This window comes from Globicephala melas, chromosome 2 (assembly GCF_963455315.2).
Source record: "Globicephala melas chromosome 2, mGloMel1.2, whole genome shotgun sequence".
Taxonomy (NCBI): Eukaryota; Metazoa; Chordata; class Mammalia; order Artiodactyla; family Delphinidae; genus Globicephala; species Globicephala melas.
In genome coordinates this window covers 64,197,965-64,210,010 of record NC_083315.2, presented here as the reverse complement: position 1 = coordinate 64,210,010, position 12,046 = coordinate 64,197,965, and the positions used below count along the sequence as shown (strand labels likewise).

Genomic DNA, 12,046 nt, shown 5'->3' with positions numbered 1-12,046 from the left:
TGGCAACAGCACCCTCACTTCTTTGGGGAGGTCTCCCTCCTCCTCACCCACCCACCAGTGAGGTTGTAGAAGAGACCACCTACCAAAGGACCCACCTGGCCACAGTGCAGGAGCGGACATGGGACTCAAGCTGGGCCAAGAGAGCCCTTCCTGGGGCTCTTTCAACTGGAACAAGGCTGGAAAGCTGTGGATGGGGGTTATGGGCAGTCAGGGTGCTCAGTGTTGCAGAGAAAACCAGCAGAGAGACTAACACTGACATGAGACATAAGGAGGGTCCTATTAGTGATGGTGGTCTGGTGCCTGGGGCCCCACTGTCCTGCTCCTTCCTTAGGTCAATCCTCCAAGTCAGTGAAGCCCCTCTTTTGCCTGGATAGTGTGAAATGGATGGCCATGAACTCTAACTTGGAATCCAAACAACCACCTTTCCAGTTGGGTCTGGGGACCTTAGACAAAGACCAATGGGCCTCCTATGTGTCCACTCTGTGTCAGCCTTTGAGGAAAGGCAAAGAAACACCCAACCAGCCCACCCACCTGGACCATCCGCATACAACGCCACGGAGACCCCACCAGTGGAGGGTGCGCCCCGGACCGCAGGGTTCAAAGAAGATCAAAGAGCACCCGGCCTGTCTCCATCCCACCGTATGGATTGAACCAGCAGAGGGAAGCAGGAGGCGAGACCTCCGCTGACCTTTGGTACCTGCTGGTGTGTGAACAATCTCCACCCGAGCCCCACCAAAGCCGCCCCGGGAAGGCAGGTACCGCCTGCCCTCTGCTCATTATTAGAATTCACTTCCATATGTTCCTTTCATCTTCTCTCCAGGATAATTGTTCTTCTGGGGCTCAGGGCCTGGGAGGGCAGGAGGTGTGCACTCCTGTTTATCAACTCACTAAACGCTTGCTTTAAATTAAAACCCACACCACATGCTGGCTCACACAGGAATAATATGAAGACCGACTGTCTGCCTGCCTTCTGCTCTCAATGCCAGTGTGATTTACACCTGCTCTTCCTTCTCATCTGGGGACCTCCATTCTGGAAACACCCAGCGATAGCCTAGGTCCTACAGCTCCCAGTCCTTTTTTTTCCCTCCTCAGCTGAAGAGAACACACAGACTGGATGGTGCCTTTTACCTTCTACTCAGCCAACCCTGCTCAAACAGTGGGTCTGTTTTTATCAGTCAACAAGCCACTATTGTACCCTCTCTGTGCCGGACTCAGTGCTAAACCCTTCACATACATTGTCTCATTTAATCTGATCTAATCTTCCTAACAAGCCTGAGAGAGGTACGATCACCCTTTTCCCAGAGGAGCAAGCATGAGGTCTGGAGCAGGAAGCAGAATGACCCTCATGAGGTTGCGCAGCTGCTAGTCAGTGGAACCAGCATTCCTGCCCATGACTGTCCCATTTGAAAGCCACACCCACTTTCCAGCCATTTACCATCAATCTGGTCTCCAGTATCCAACTGCTCCCCACCTGACCTATGGCTAGTAGGGCCAGATCACAGCCGTTCTGTATGTACATTGGACCCAGCCTTCTATGCGGACCACACTGGTGGCCATTCACCTAGAGGGGTTTGATCAACAGGAAGAAGTATTCTGCTTCTGCCCCAGTCTGAGGTTCAGTTGCCTTCCATGGACTGAAATGTGCCCACTAATCCGCTGGGTTAAGGCATGTGGTCCCTAGACATCCCCCTATAAAACATGCATCCTCCCAGTGTATCAGTTATCTATTGCTGCCAAACGAACAGGCCCAAAACTTAGTGGCTTCAAACAACCACCCTTCTGTTTGCTCACCATTCTGTGGGCCAGCAATTTGGGCTGGGCTTTTCTGGGCGGGTCTTCTGCTGGTTTCATCTGGCATCACTCACACAGCTGCACTCATCTGGCAGCTGTCTGGGGCTGGACGATTTAAGATGACCTTGAAGTGGTGGCTGGCCCTGACTGCTGCCTGGAGCTCTAACCAGGTGACAGTGGAAGCTGCAGGACCCCTTGAGGCCTAAGCTCAGAAATCGCATGATATCACTTCCATTGTATTCGGTTGGTCAAAGCAAGTCACAGGGGTGAAGAAACAGATTCCCCCTCTTGATAGGGTAAAGGGACATACACACAGAGACGGGAGAAATCTGTGGCCATTTGTTTGCAGTCAGCCACACTTGGTAAGGTTAGTGAATTAACTAAGCCAGGTTTTCTCCACCTTGGTACTCCTGCTGGATTGGGACGGATAATTCAGATGCTTCTTTTCTATGGGGCTGTCCTGTGCATCGTAGGACGTTTAGCAGCATCTCTGCCCACCAGATGCCAAGAGCACCACCTCCACCCCCCACCCAGCTGTGACAACCAAAATGTCTGCAGACGTTGCCTAATGTCTCCTTGGGGACACTGTCCCTGTTTGAGGACTGCTGCTCTACACTGAGGGCCCCAGAGGAGCTATTCCTTACGCGCCTCTCAGTGGGTCCCCTTGAGTCCTGTGACAAGCTCTCCTCAGCGTGACCAGCCGAAAGAGAGGGGACTTTGAGAGTGGGAAGCGAGAGGTGCGACTCGGGAACCCAGCCCCACCTTTGCCGGCTCGGCACCCCCGGTCAGGCCGGGCTCAGTCAGCCCTGCCAGCCCACGGCAGGGGCAGGAGCCCTGCCACAGTGGGTCTGACTCCAGGCTGTGTTCTTGGCCCCTGTGTGCTCACGGAGCTGTGGTCTTTCCTCAGGCCTCCCCGCTGGCTCACGGAGCAGGGCCAGAGCAAGTCCGGCCAGGTGGACTGGTCCTCACAATGGCCTGGCTCCGGCCAGCTCTCTCCCCAAGAGGAGACCCGTGTGAAAAGGACGGACCACTGGAACCACAGACCGGCAGCCAAGCTGGCCTGAGCAGCATCACCGCCTGAGTTCCCACAGCTGATCTTCCAGCAGATGCAGCCAACTGTGCATAGCTTCAAACTGTACCCAGAATCTGACCACCTCGCACCTCACCTACGTGGTACTTCTCACCCTGATCTCCTATTCGACCCTTGCCCCAAGAGTCTAGGCTCCACCCAGCAGCTGTGTGATTCTATTAAAACACAAGTGCAATCATGGCGCAGCTGTGCTCATATCTCCCATGGCTCTCGTGTTCTCAGAGGCGAGGCCCAAGTCTTCACTGGGTAGAGCCTACAAGACCCTATGGGATCTGGCCCCTGATGCTCCTCAACCTCTTCTCCCACTGCTCTCTGTCTTGCTCATCCTGCTCTAGCCACATTGTTCCTTACTGTTCCTGGGACATGCTCCTGCCTCAGGGCCTTTGCACTTGCCCCTTTGTCTAGTGTGCTCTTCCTCCACGCATTCACAGGCTTCCTCTTCATATGTTTCAGGCCTTTTCTCTAAGTGATCATTTCAAGGGGGCTTCTTCTGGTCATTCTTTCAAAAACGTCAACCCCATCACTCCCATTCCCTTTCTCTGCTTTATTCTCCCCATAGCACTCATCACATTCTAGCCTGTGACCCATTTTACTTTATCTCATTGTCTGTTTCCCACACTGGGACAGATCTCCGCCAGAGCAGGGATTTTGCTTCTTCACTTACTGCTGTATCCCCAGTGCCTAGAACAGTGCTGGGCACATAGAAGAGGTTCAATACAATTTTGTTGAATAAGTAATTGACCGAATGATTCAATGGACAAATAAATATGCATGACAGGGAGTCTATAGGATCTGGAACCAGGCTGAGTTCTTCAAGGCCCCCCATGCAGGGTGACTTGGACGACCCCTTTCCAGCCTCAGGTACCTTGCCCCAGCCCCAGCCAGGCCTTCCAGAATCCAGCTTCCTTCTCTGTCTCCTCTCACCCTCCCTCAGCCTTTTTCATGCCCTCAGCTAAGGGCCCAGCAGGCCTGGCTGTGATGCCGGTTCAGTTCTGCCTGCCCTGAAGCAGAGGGCCAAAGTGGGGTTCTATCTGAGGCTCTGAGCCACCTGGTACTGGGAAGGGAGGAGACAGGAGCAACCAGGCCAGGTGAGGGGGTGAGATTGCAAAGGTAGGGGCAGAAGGACACACCACCCCTTGGCCCCAGCCGCATTTTTACACATGCAAATTCACGCATCTACACCCCACCCAGCATCAGCCCTTCCTTCCCCCTGCAGTGTCTCCTACTCCTTTAGTAAAATGAGAAGCTGCTCGGGGTGCCAGCCAGGTGACCCTGAGCAGGGCGGAAAGAGCCACCGCAGGGGCGCCTCATCCTCTCAGCTCTTTCTGGAATGGGATTCATTTTATAGGCAAGAAAACTGACACTCAGAAGGACTCCTTTGCTTTTTGACCTTATGCTCAGCTGCCCTGTTTGAGAATGTTCACAAAAGCATGTATTCACTTTTATAATTAAAGAGAACACTTGTTAAATATTACAGATAAAATAAATGGTGGTGGGATAAAAGAATAACCCAGTTTTATAGGTGGAAGAAAATGAGAGACAGAGAGAAGAGACGAAGGAAGGAAGGAAGGAAGGAAGGAAGGAAAGGAGGGAGGGAGGAAAGGGGGCAGGGGGAGGGAGAGACGGAAGGAGGGAAGGGCTTCCATTCCCCTATGAGAGAATGGACACCCTTAGCACCGATCACATGTGAACACTGCAAATATTTCCACTCTCTGATGTGACAGACCAAAAACAATGTGTTGAGGTGAGCATGCTCGCCAATCTTCCTCAACCCCATCCAGTCCGCCAAAGACAAACCCCTCATTCCCCACTCAGTTACCCCCTTCTCCTTCCTCCTGGACAGGGCAGCTTCTTTTGGGGAGGAAGAGGGCTAACTTGACCTATAAGTAATACAACATGTTGAGGGGGAGGGACAGGGCAAGAGGAGAAAAGCAGGCCCCTGGAGTGGGGGTAGAGGGGGCTTAGGGACTTCAGGGGAATAAGGAGTTGGATTCCGGTAGAGCCAGGGAAGAGGGTTTATAAGTGAAAAGGAAGTAGGAAGGAAAAGGGAGCTTGATAAGCACTGCTGTGGACTATGTATTTGAAACCCTTTTATGTCCTTAAAAACTTGAATAATGAATTTTTTGGAATCTATAATACGACACAAATGAACATATCTACAAAACAGAAACAGACTCACAGACATGGACAAGAGACCTGTGGCTGCCAAGGGGGAAGGGGAGTGGGAGTTTGGGATTAGCAGATACAAACTCTCATATATAGGATGGATAAACGACAAGGCCCTGCTCTGTAGCACAGGGAACTATATTCAATATCCTTGACAAACCATAATGGAAAAGAATATATATATATAACTGAGTCACTTTGCTGTACAGCAGAAATTAAACATAACATTGTAAATCAACTACACTTCAATAAAATTTTAAAAAACGAATAAAAAAAAGAATAAAAAATTTTTAAAAATTATCAGGGATTGTTGAACTCTGCCTCCTAAACGTCAGGCTCACCAAGGCGCCTAAGGATCACACAGGTGTTTAAACAGTGCCTTCCAGTTGGTAGAGGCTTTGCATGTGCTATTTCACAGCCACAACCAACCCGGGAAACAAATGATATCATCACCCCCATTTTCGGGTTAGGAACTGGGCCTCAGAGCAGGACAACCAGAATCTGAAGATTGAGTGAGAGTAAGAAGTAAAACGAGGCTGTGACAGCAAGTCCCCTGTGCCTCCCACGATGTGCACTGCCTCCCTCTAACCAGTATGCTCAGAGCAGCGGTCCTCGGTCCTGGGTGCACCAGAGTCACCGGGAGAGTCTGCAGAAAATGCATGTGTTATGGTCTCACCCCCAAGAGATTCGAAGTCAATAGGTCTGGGGCAGGGCCTGGGAAACAGAATTTTTATCAGGTGAAAAATCTAATGTTGGGCTACAACAATCTTGAACAAGAAGAACAAAGCTGGAGACATCACACTTCCTGATTCCAAATGATATTAAAAAGCTATAGTAACAGTATGGTACTGACGTAAAAACAAACACACAGACCAGTGGAACACTAGAGAGCCCAGACATAAACCCACACACACAGTCAATAGATTTTTGACAAAGTTACCAAGAATACACATGGGGAAAGTATAGTCTCTTCAAAATGTAAAAGGTATAGGGAAAACTGGATATCCCCATGCAAAAGAATGGAACCGGGTCCCTATCTTACACCATACACAAAAGTTAACTCAAAAATGGATTAAAGACTTAAATGTAAGGACTGAAACCATAAAACTCCTAGAATAAAATATAGGGGAAAACTCCTTGACATTGGTCTTGACAATGATTTTTTTGGATTTGACACCGAAAGCATAGGCAATAAAAGCAAAGTAAACAAGTGTGACTACAATCGAACTAAAAGGCTTCTGAACAGCACAGGAAACAACAAAAGGAAAAGGCAATCTGCTGAATGGGAAAAACTATTTGCAAACCAGATGTCTGATAAGGTGTTAATATCCAAAAATATATAAGGAACTCACACAGTTCAAAAACAAAAAAACCCAAATAATTAAATTTTTTAAATGGGCAAAGGACCTGAATAGGTATTTTTCCAAACACATACAAATGGCCAACAAGTACGTGAAAAGATGCTCAACATCACTAATCATCAGGGAAATGCAAATCCAAACCACAAAGAGATATCACCTCACACTTATGTGAATGGCTATTAGCAAAAAGACAAAAGGTAACAAGTGCCAGTGAGGATGTGAAGAAAAGGGAACCCTTGTGCACTGTCACTGGGAATGTACATTGGTACAGCCATTATGAAAAACAGTATGGAGATTTCTCAAAACGTTGAAAATAGAACTGCCATGTGATCCCACAATCCCACTTCCGGGTATTTATCAAAAAGAAATGAAAACAAGATCCTGAAGAGATATCTGCACTCCCACGTTCACTGAAGCATTATTTACAGTTGCCAAGACATGGAAACAACCTAAGTGTTCATCAAAAGATGGATGGACAGGGACTTCCCTGCTGGCGAAGTGGATAACACTCTGCGCTCCCAATGCAGGGGGCCCGGGTTCTATCCCTGGTCGGGGATCTAGATCCCACATGCATGCTGCAACTAGGAGTTCCCATGCCATACTAAGGAGCCCATGTGACACAACTGGGGAGCCCGCCTGCCGCAACTAAGACACAGTGCAACCAAATAAATAAATTAAAAAAAAAAAAAGATGGATGGATAAAGAAAATGTGGTGTATATACAGACAACAGAATACTATTCAGCCTTAAAAAAAGAAGGAAGGGACTTACCTGGAAGTCCAGTGGTTAAGACTCCGCACTTCCACTTCAGGGGTGAAGGTTCGATCCCTGGTACGGGAGCTAAGATCCTGCATGCCTCACAACGCAGCCAAAAAAACGGGAAACCTTGCCATTTGAGACAACATGACTGGACCTAAAGGACATTATATTAAGTAAAATAAGCCACTTATACGTGGAATCTAAAAAAAAAAAGTTGACCTCATGTTAACAGAGAGTAGAATGATGATTACCAGAGCAACCTCTCAGGATGGGGAAAAAGGGGAGATGGTAATCAAAAGGTAAAAACTTTCAGTTATAAGAGGAATACATTCTGAAGACCTAATGTACAGCATGTTGACTATAGTTAATAATAATATACTTTATATTTGAAATGTGCTAAGAGACTAGATCCCAAATGTTCTCCCCACACACACGCAAATGGTCACTAAGTAAGGTGGTGGGTATGTTAATTAACTTGATTGTGGTAATCACTTCACAATGTATACATATATCAAAACACCATGTGGTACACCTTAAAAATTAATAAAAGTTAAACATATACATTTTGTCAATCATACCTCAATGAAGCTGGGGGAAAAGAATCCAGTGTTGTTTGGGACCTAGACCAACCTTCAAGAAATACTGAGATAAGTTGTGTGGACAATGTGGCTCTACAGTGGGCTGAGTCATTCTCCTGACCATGGAGGGTGGCCTCACACCAGAAAGAGTCAGTATGGAGGCCTCCCAAGGCAGGCAGGGCTGGTGGCTGAGCCAAGATGATGGGTCATTCATTGTGCCCACCACACCTCCTGTCCAGGGAGCTTGGGAGAAATGGGTGGGCCCTAGGATACCTGGACCACTTGAACAAGAGTGGTGGGCTTGTGGTTTGAGGAGGGATAGAGATAGCCAGGATCTTGCTGGGGTGTATCAGGAACACAGTGATGACCACCATGTGGGCCTGGGGACAAGGAAGGTGAGGGAGCACAGCTAAGTTCCAGGAGACACGAGGGCCATGCCTTTGGGACTGGAAGCTGCTACCATCAGAGAGTCCTTTATGGTCCCACCATCCACTTTTTTTTTTTAATTAATTAATTTATTTATTTTTTATTTTTAGTTGCATTGGGTCTTCGCTGCTGCGCGTGGACTTTCTCTATTTGTGGTAAGCGGGGGCTACTCTTTGTTGTGGTGCTCAGGGTTCTCATTGTGGTGGCTTCTCTTGTTGCGGAGCACAGGCTCCAAGCACACAGGCCTCAGCAGTTGTGGCACGTGGGCTCAGTAGCCGTGGCTCGTGGCCTTCAGAGCACAGGCTCAGTAGTTGTGGCACACGGGCCCAGCTGCTCCACGGCATGTGGGATCCTCCCAGACCAGGGCTCGAACCCATGTCCCCTGCATTGGCAGGCGGGTTCCTAACCACTGCGCCACCAGGGAAGCCCCACCACCATCCACTTTTACAGTCATGGTTTCCTTTTGATTCTTGCCAAGAATTTAGACAAGTTCCTTTTAACAATTCCCCCTGCTTTTTCTGCAAGGCACTAACCACAAAGTTATTAACAAACTGTGTAATCAGTTGCTGTGTTGAAAGTGCAGGTTTGCTCACCATCTATTCCTACCTCCTGCTCCAAGGGGTCCTTCCTAGAGAACAAACACCTACATGCACAGACTCCCTTGCAGCTAGAGTTCCACACTGATTTGGGTTCTACCAATCGATGGACTCATCTGAAACTCAAATTCAGAACTGAGCCAAGAGGGGAGAGAGGCAAACATGAGGCTCCCATTTTGTTGCAGAGGCACTGGGGTCCTAGAACATGTGACTGTAGCAGCAACTGCCCCGATACGGCCTGAATGGGACATTCTCAGAGGCCTGGTTCTTAAGAGTCACTCCTGGGAACTCAGCCTAATGCCTATTTCTCCAGACCTTTCAGCAGTTCTAAAGGTCATTAAAAAAATTTTTTTAATAAAATAAATAATAAAAATACATAAATAAAAATTTTTAATTTATAAATAATAAATTAAAAATTTTTTTAATTAAAAAAGAATAAAGGTAATTTAATACTCTGCAATAAGTCCTTTTCTGCATAAATAGTCAGAGAGGATTCAGTCCTTGGTGGCTGAATCCTGATTGATTCTGTCATTCAATGCCATAGCTGTCTTATCCACCATTGAATCCCCAATCTCTATCTGGAGCCTGGAACATAGTAGGTGCTCAGGAAATATTCATGCTGTACTGACTAGATGCATACGTTTCCAGGCTATCTTACGGCTGCTCAGAGAAGTCCAGAGAAAAGGGCTGTGTCTACTGGGGGTCCAACTTTCCAGCCAGAGACAGCCCTCGGGGGCTGGAGGGGACAGCTTGACAGCCAGCCCTTTCCACCTGCTGGATTTGCCCCTCACTCACCAAGCGTCAGCCTCCTTGCGAGAGCTGAAGGGTAAGAAGGGAGGAGAGGAACCAGTTCCCTCTCCGTCCCCGGTGCCTGCCCCTCCTGCCACCCACGAGTGATGATTGGAAATTTCTGGTTTCCCCTCACCTGAAGTCTTCTTCTCACAGGGAGTCCTTCAGGGCCCCCAGTCGCTTCACCACAAAACAAACCCAGTCAGGGTGCAAATCAGTTCTATTGATTTGCAATTAGAAGAATCAATTAAGAAAAACATTACAACAGGTTCTAATCCCTGCCATTAAAAAAAAATCACTCCACTTGAAAGGTTCTGAGTGGTCACATCCTTCCCTGGGCTTCAGAACTGCTCTGTCTTCCACTGTACTCAGAGACAGCGCCTGGGAAGCTGCAGGTTTCCCTCTGGAGCACCCCAGGCCCACTTCTACTGATCATTTAGAACAGGGGTCTCCAACCCCCTGTTAGGAACCGGGCCGCACAGCAGGAGGTGAGTGGAAGGCGAGCCCCAGCGAAGCTTCATCTGCTGCTTCCCATCGCTCCCCATTATCATTATCACCTGAAGCATCCCCATTCCCACCCCCATCCGTGGAAAAACTGTCTTCCATGAAACCGGTCCCTGGTGCCAAAAAGGTTGGAGACCGCTGATTTAGAAGGATAATAAAAGCCTGACTCACTAGCTCTTGCTCTCACCTGGTCCTCAGGCAGGTCCCTCCATGCTTGCAAGATGGCTGCTACAGCTCCAAGCGGCGAGAGGTGTCCTGTATAGTTCTTGGGGTCTCAGAACACTCTGGGCCGTGTCCAGACGCAGGAAGCAAGAAGTCCCTTCTCCGCACAGTTTTTTACGAGCAAGGGATCCATTCCCAGAAGCGCCCACAGAGCCTCTGCGTTCTGGCCAGAACTGTATCACGGGGCCCCTTCTGGCCCACCACTGGCGGTGGACTTGAACAAAGCTCTCTTTACTCTTTGGGCCAGAGAGGGACCCACACCGCCCCTTAGAGCAGATGCTCCCACTTGGCTCTGCCAGCAAGGAGGGAGCAGAAGGGATGGGTACTGGCTAGGCCACTGGCGGGTCTGCCCCTGACCTCCGCGCTGCGATGTGGGAGAGCGTGCGACCGTGCTCATTTCCGCGGCGCCAAAAGTTGCTGAGAGACGCCCCAGACCACACCCACAGGCAGGCCAGAGTCGGCTCTTGGCCTGTGATTGGATCTCCTGCTCTTTCCCGACTGCGCACGGCACTTCCGGGGATATAAAGCGCAGGGGCAGGAAGTATGGCCCTGGCGCTGCCTCCCGCGGGGAGGTGGGAGGGTGGCAGGACTCCCAAAGCAGGGAGTTACCCCAGAAACGAACACTCTCCTCCCAGACACCCCAAACAGGTGAGAAATCCTTTCTGAGAAGTACTAGAAATTATTACTGTCTTAATGAAACTCGGCCTACCTTCCTTGCATCGATACCCCGCTCACCATAGATCCATGCCCCGCCCACCCTGCGTCCAGGTCCCTGCTGCCCTCCCCGGGAATCCTTCCCTGCTTTGGCTGCAGCAAGCAGGACAGTGTATATTGTCCCCTGGTACATTAACATCCGCCCGAGCAGTCATTAACAGAGTCACCATCAATTTCTCCAGAATAATTGCTATTGCACAGGGAACTTAATGGAATCTCAGGGTCATTTTTCATTTAAAAAAAAAAAAGATGGGGGTGGGTGTAAAGCAAAAGGAAGGAAAGCAGGCCCTCGGCCAGCACAGGGCTGCTCTAGTCACCCCGCCCGTGGCGATCTCCAAGAGCCTGTGATGGGGAGCACGTGGTACTCTAGCTGGTTAACCACCCAGCAGAATGGAGACTGCGGCTTATTAGGCAAATGAAGCATGATGGATGTTTTATTTCAACAGTGGAATTGGGAGAAGAAGGGAGGCTGGGAGGGTCTTGCCGCAACAGCTGGATAAAGCTAGTCAGGAGGGGCCAGGTTCTGGTGTCTGGGCAAGGGGAGGGGGCACTGTGGACCCCAGCACATGGGAAGAGCAGAGTCAGGGAGGGGTAAGCATCAGGAATTCTAAGCCCGACTCACAGCAGTAATGGGTTTCCTGTATTGAATAGGAAACCTTCAAATGATGCTTTGTGCCCAGCATATACCTGTCCAGGGAGGTAAGACTTAAACCAGATCAGGGGTAGCACACGCTGAACAACGCCCCTTGTTCCCCAAGGAAACCCCCGCGGGGCTATTTCCTCCTAGGAGAGAGCCCTGCCTTGCTGGGGTGCCCTTCTCTTCAGGAGGAGGGACAGCTGTGGGCTTCGGTGAGCTGGGGGAGTGGCCCAGCCAGACTCCGCCCCCCTGCAGCCTGGAGGACGGTGGTGAACGAAGGCTCTGGGAGGGGAGCCCTCAGCTGCATCTTGCTGAGGCCTGTACTGGGCGCTGGGGGTTTGCTCACAGGTGGCTGGAGGAGCCTGTTTCCCAAGGGCTCAGAGAAGCTGGCAGGAAGTCCCCTGGGGAGGGAAG

General features: G+C 49.7%; 1 long non-coding RNA gene across 1 annotated transcript in view; it reads right to left on the bottom strand.

The window, feature by feature from the left end:
- Positions 1–10,653, bottom strand: part of LOC132596750 (uncharacterized) — an 86,390-nt gene extending 75,737 nt beyond the window's left edge. The window contains exons 1-2 of the long non-coding RNA XR_009562759.1: positions 10,247–10,653; positions 7,179–7,320 (exon numbers count right to left, since the gene is read on the bottom strand). This is a non-coding gene — a long non-coding RNA (uncharacterized lncRNA). The remainder of the gene's footprint in view (positions 1–7,178; positions 7,321–10,246) is intronic.
- Positions 10,654–12,046: the final 1,393 nt, after the last annotated feature.